The sequence below is a fragment of the Octopus bimaculoides genome, chromosome 24, assembly GCF_001194135.2.
Source record: "Octopus bimaculoides isolate UCB-OBI-ISO-001 chromosome 24, ASM119413v2, whole genome shotgun sequence".
NCBI lineage: Eukaryota > Metazoa > Mollusca > Cephalopoda > Octopoda > Octopodidae > Octopus > Octopus bimaculoides.
In genome coordinates this window covers 13,127,871-13,134,700 of record NC_069004.1, presented here as the reverse complement: position 1 = coordinate 13,134,700, position 6,830 = coordinate 13,127,871, and the positions used below count along the sequence as shown (strand labels likewise).

At 39.3% G+C, this 6,830-nt stretch overlaps 1 protein-coding gene across 4 annotated transcripts in view; it reads left to right on the top strand.

Annotated features, from left to right (window-relative positions):
- The window catches only part of LOC106871669 (uncharacterized), a 118,084-nt gene that overhangs the window by 30,393 nt on the left and 80,861 nt on the right, over positions 1-6,830 (top strand). For 3 of the 4 annotated variants that reach the window (XM_052976191.1, XM_052976194.1, XM_052976192.1), the window contains exon 1: positions 101-249. The exons of the other annotated variant lie outside the window; for it this stretch is intronic. The gene's annotated coding sequence lies outside the window, so the exon portion shown is untranslated. Of the gene's footprint in view, positions 1-100; positions 250-6,830 lie in introns of those variants that run through there. 4 annotated transcript variants of the gene reach the window in all.

Below are 6,830 nucleotides of genomic sequence, written 5' to 3'. Positions count from 1 at the left end.
TATATATATATATATATATATATATATATATATATATATATATATATACACACATATGAACTGTGTTTCACTAGCAGATGTTATAATTATTTGTCAATTCGAAGTTGTTGCCTCTGTAGCCCCGGGTCAGCTCTGGCTGGTGAGCAGTTAGTCAACCAAACAACTAAGTGCAGCGCAAATGAGGAACTATATTGGCACCGCCCCAACATGCAGTGATAGAGTCCACGGAATGCAATATGACAGCCAGTGGTAACAGTTATTGTTATAATCGTTATTAGTTTTAACGTTGTCTTTTGTCCCATGCTAGCCATTGTCATTCTTATTGGTTATTCCCCATTTCCAAGTGTCTTTGTATCTTTCTACATCAGTGTGTTGGTCCTATGCAAACCCATTTTAACTCTGGAAAGAAATGGCCCATATTAGTCTGCCTTTGACATGTCCATCATAGAGGTTCTACAAAGAGCTTGTACTCCACTGGCATAGCTCTGAGGGTCATTAACCCTTTCGTTACCACATTTCTGCTGAAATATACCAACTTTGTTTCAATTAATTTTTAAAATAATGAAAAATTTACTCAAATGACTGTCATTATTAAACTGTGTTTGGAACATAAATTAACCTGAAATTTTAGTGGAAGATTTTAACTCTGATTACTTTAAAACCAGAGGTTTGTATCATAGAACCAAGGGTGGCTTCAGGCAGGTTGGTATCAAAAGGTTTAAGGGCACACAAACTACCACACTGCAACAAACACTGGACCTTGTGGTAGTTTGGTGATATAGGGCTCCTGTTATATATTCATGATTGTTTGAAGCTTCTACTAGTGAAAGTGCTGAAGTTCTTTGATGTATTGACTGTACACAGTCCATGTTTCACATCTGTAGAATAAGGTTCAAACAACAATAGCTTGATACATTTGAATTTTGTGTGGTGTTTTAATCCATTACCTCCCATAATTCTATTAACTGGAATTTTTTTAATGAAACTTTGATTTCTAGCATAAAACAGCCTTAGAAACACACTGGAATGATCAAAATAACATTTCAAAATAACATTTAAAATAGAAATAAGCGAGATATTGGGTGAAAAATTAGCAAACCTCATTTGAATATCAGAGAAATGTACCTAGTAGATATAGCAAAAAGGTTAGATATGTGTAAATATTGACAGATAATTACGAAATTTGTAATTAAGTGATCTCATATGAGATCACTGGTAGGTAATGGGTTAAGTTTTTGTTTCTGAAGACAAAGTGGCATAGTCCTCCAAAAGCAACATGGCCAACAAGAATCCTATTTTCTACATCCTTCACAGGGTGACACTACATTGAGAGGAAATTCTCAAGGTAGGAAAAAGTGATTTACTTGGGTAGCTTGTGCTCACTATATTTGATGAATCTATAATTTTGCATCCTTCCATGTTGTTGGCCTTTGATTCTATGATAGCTGACGTTGGAGCTAATGGAGCAGGCAATTACTGTCAGATACAAAGTGGTGTTGAAAACTTCCTGACTTTGGGTAAAAGAAAATACAGAAGGATCACTTAGTTATGATTTATTCAACATATTCCCCTCTCAGATTCACACATTTATTGCAGTGGTCCTTCAATTTTTCTAAGCCCTGGAAAAGAACTCAGAAAGCCAGGATCCTTTCATCACCTCCTCGTATATTCAGATTTTTCTTTGACTATTCTTTTTTAAGAAGTGAAGACACACATAGTTGAGTGGTTAGGGTGTTGCACTCCCAATTGTAAACTCATGGTTTCGATTTCCAGACCAGGTAATGCATTGTGTTCTCAAGCAAAACATTTCATTTCACATTGCTCCTGTTCCAGATAGCAGCGAAGTTAGTCCTGTGACAGACCAGCATCCTGTTCTGGATGGTGGGGGTTGTAATGTTAATCACTTATACACCATGGAAACTTGGTTAAGCTCTGGTCTTATGGGTTTTATGAATCTTAGGGTTCTTGATAGATGTAAGTTTGAGTTTATGCTTTCTGTATGTTCTTTATTTATCATTTATTTGTTTGTATGCTTTTACTCCTCCACCTCCCTGAGTCTTGATTCTCAGTTGAATGAAATATTTTGACTGACACATAAGGATTAGCTGTGAGGTAGCCAAGGTATCTCACAGGAAGGCTGAGTGAGAGATGGACAGTGTGTTATAGGATTGAATGTGAGATGGATATTGACAGACAGAAGGATTAAATGAGAGATGGACAGAGACAGGTGAAAATTAGCTGATAGATGGTTGGATACATTGACAGACAGAAGGATTGAGTGAGTGATGGACAGGACAGGACAGACACAGATTGACTGATAGATGAAGGGATGCATTGACAGACAGAAGGATTGAATGAGAGATGGACAGAGACTGGTGAAGATTGACTGATAAATGGACGGATACATTGACAGATTGAAGGACTGGACTGAGTAAGAGATGGGCAGCATGTTACAGAAGGATCGAATGTGAGATGAACGTTGACAAACAGAAGGATTGAAAGAAAGACGGATCATGGATACATTGTGAGATAGAAAGATTGATTGATTATGAGATGGACAGACTAATGAATTGACTGACACCACAAGGATTGAGTGAGAAATGCAGAGACTGAGACTCAAGGATTGAGTGTGAGATAGAGAGACAGATATACAAGGATGAGGTGAGATGGGCAGAGAAGTAGAGAGGCAGGGAGACATAAGAGTTACATAAAAATGAGTTAACGATTTGGCTAGTAGCTTTTATACCAGTCTGTAGGATACCCTTTAATAATTTAACACAGAATTAAGATCTCACAGATCTTATAGTGCTGGTGGTGTTGGCAGTGGTCCTGGTGGTGTTGGCGGTGGTGCTGGTGGTGTTGGCAGTGGTGCTGGTGGTGTTGGCAGTTTCAAAAATTGGAATAGTTATGACAGCAGGAGAGAGATTGGAATGTGTTCTTTAAAAACTTTCCCCTCATTTTCTTCTTTCTTCTTGTTTTATTTTATTTTATTATTTTTGTTACATACACATGTATACACACACATTCACACATATCAAGCTGTATTTCTTTCAGTTAGATTGCCATTCTATCAAAGACAACTTTTATGTATTATTTTGTTTTTAGTATTTTTTTTTTTTGACCAGCTTTGGAGATAACATTCAAATGATTCCATGTCATCAGGTTTGGTACTTTTTAACTCAATTTAGAGAGGAAGGGTGAAGGAAAGAAACTACTAGAAATACTCTTCAATAAAATTTTTTTAAAAAATAGAATAAAATGAACAACAAATTCTCCTATTATGACTAGTCATGTAAAGCTTGTCTTTCACCACTGGTATTGCTGTTACCACTACCACTGTCTATCATCCATTAGCATCAACATCACAGCATTAGTCTTGTCTTCATCATCATCATCATCACCATTGTTCTCTTCACCTTGTCCTCCTCCTCATCATCATCACCATCATCATCATTGTTCTCACCATCCTCTCTACCACTACAATGGCCCACCACCACCACCACCACCTTCACTACTACTATTACTACTGCTACCACCTCTTACAGTCCTTGCTGCCACCATTGCAGTCCTCACTACCACCACTCTCACCACCGCCACCACCAACCATTCTCACCACCCCCACCATCACCATCCTCACTGCCACCTCCACCACCGCCACTCTCACCATCACCACTATTCACTGTCACTCCTACCACCACTCTTGTTGCTTGCCACTGCTACCACCACCACCACCACCACCACCACCACCACCACTGTCACTCTTGTTGCTACACCCACTCTTACTGTCACCACCGCCACCATGACCATCACTTTCACTACCACTGCGACTACCCTCACCTCTTCTATTTCATTTCATTTCATCACCATCTCCTCCCTCCATCATTGAAGCCACCCTTATCACCACCACCATCACCACCACCTCCACCACCTCCATCAGTTACTTTAGACATAACTGTTATTCAATTACCATATGTCTGCTTCACAGTTACCTAGCACTGTCATGTGACCAATCCCAGATACACAGACAGACATTCCTGAACAGCTTCAGACTCTTTCTTAGGTGGTGGTGAAGGTTGTTTGTATTTTTTTTTTTGCTCTTTGTTGTTTTGGTTTTTTTTCTTGTAGTTATCATGCTGATGGTGATGATGTTTGCTACAGTGGTGCTAATAGTGATGATGGTAATGATGATGATATTTAGAGGGATGCTGATGGTGTTTGTGATGATCAGTGGTTCTTGACGCCTTTGACCCACTATAGACCCCTTTGACCCACTATGGACCCCTTTGATTTCCATTTTTCTTGGATGGACCCTCATAGCCATTTACCATTTAAAACCTTCCTATTCTCTTTACTCTTTTACTGGTTTCAGTCATTTGACTGCGGCCATGCTGGAGCACCACTTTTAGTCGAATCAAATCGACCCCAGGACTTATCCTTTGTAAGCCTGGTACTTATTCTATGGGTCTCTTTTGCCAATCAGCTAAGTTACGAGGACGTAAACACACCAGCATCGGTTGTCAAGCGATATTGGGGAGACAAACACAAACACACAAATATATACACACATACATATATATATATATACATATAAACGACGGGCTTCTTTCAGTTTCCATCTACCAAATCCACTCGCAAGGCTATGGTCGGCCCGAGGCTATAGTAAAAGACACTTGCCCAATGTGCCACGCAGTGGGACTGAACCCGGAACCATGTGGTTGGTAAGCAAGCTACTTACCACACAGCCACTCCTGCCCCTATTATTATATTTTCATAGCAAAATATTGGTTTCAAGCTTCGGCACCAGGCCAGCATGTTTGGGGGAGGGGGTAAGTTTATTACATCACACACACCCCACTGCTCAACTGGTACTTATTTTATCAACACCAAAAGGAGTGAAAGATAAAGTTGACCTCAGCAGAATTTGAACTCAGAATGTAAAGCTGGATGAAATGCTGCTAAGTATTCACCCAGTGTGCTAACAGTTCTGCCAGCTCACCACCTTTTTATCATTAAATATCTTTAGGAATTGTATAAAAGAATTGTTAAAATATTTTGTGCATAATATAGGTGCAGGCATGGCTGTGTGGTAAGTAGCTTGCTTCCCAACAAAATGGTTCTGGGTTCAGTCCTACTGCATGGCACCTTGGGCAAAAGTCTTCTACTATAGCCTAAGGTCGATCAGAGTGGATTTGGTTGAGGGAAACTGAAAGAAGCCCGTCATATATATATATATTTGTGTGTCTGTGTTTATCCTACCACCATCACTTAAGCAATGCTGGTGTGTTTAGGTCCCCATAACTTAGCGGTTTGGCTAAGTTTACATCCCATTAACTTAACAGTTACTACGAAATTTCGTAGTATAAACAATTTCGTAGTATTTCACCCCATAACTTTTCTTCTACTAATTTTTGTTCAATGCGACTAATGACTCTGAACTCCTCATTCATTTTTCTATCATTTAAGCCTAAGAAAAGTATACTTTTATTTTAAAAGTAAAAAGTTTACGTTAATGTAAGGTGAATACGTGCCTTACTGCCTCCCTTGAGGTCGCAGATATTTTGATGTAACTTTTTTTCTACTGAACCAAATCTCAAACTACTTATGCCAAAGTGTAGCTGAGGAAATGTCCTCTTTAAAATTGTTAACAGTTTGCAATTTAGTTGAGAACTGAATTAGTGAAGCTTGGAAACTGCTGTGATTGACGTAATAGTTGACTTTAGAATATATTCAGCCACTACCGTGGTTGAATGATATATATATAATACATATATATGTTTATAATACATATATGTATATATATATATATATATGGCAAATAAGAAAGTGGAGAGGATTCAAAATCGACAGACATCAGCCGGTAAACATTCCAGTATGTCCATTTATTCTAATGTATTAGATGAATCCATCCATACACATGTATTAGTGGTACAGATTATCAAATAGAAAGAGGCGAGCTGGCAGAAATGTTAGCATGCCGGGCGAAATGCTTAGCAGTATTTCGTCTGCCGTTACGTTCTGAGTTCAAATTCCGCCGAGGTCGACTTTGCCTTTCATCCTTTCGGGGTCGATAAGTTAGGTACCAGTTACGCACTGGGGTCGATCTAATCGACTTAATCCCCTTGTTTGTCCCCTCTATGTTTAGCCCCTTGTGGGCAATAAAGAAATAAGGAAGAGATGGTAATTGCAAAAACAAGGGTGTGGAAGCATATAATCATATAGGAACAGTTGATTAATTGAGTAAATGAGCAAATGAGTAAATGAACTTGCTCATTTGTGCCTTGGAGGGGAACTTTCCAAGTGCTATCCCATGGTCATTCATGACTGAAGGGGGTCTTTACTCTTTATATATTACATAACCTTGGTTGGTGCCAAAGCCTTATGAGTGTAATTGGTTTACTGACAGTATGTTCTGCTATGATCTGGGGGTGACCAAAATCTCATGAGTCAAAATTTTGGTGAACAGAAACTATATGGAAACCCACCAAAGAGACAGTTCTTGGATGGCAGTCTTAATCCATTGCCCAGTTAAATACCACCACTGGCCCCTTTTGTGCTTTTAGTGGAATCCACTCTTTAGTAAGTATTTGGGCCAGCTCTCCAGGTTGGGTGAACCTGACTCCTGCAGGACGGGTGAACCTGACTGCACCTTTAACATTAATTTTCTTTTTTAAGGTTATATACTTGTTGTTATGGTGGGTGGGTGGGGAAACATAGTTGTGGTATTGTTGCTGGAGTTGTGGCGGCGGCAGTGGTGGTGGCAGCGTTGGCGGCGGTGGTGGTGACGGCGATAAGTATATCTGTAGTTAGGAAAGCATAAATGTAGCTGTGGT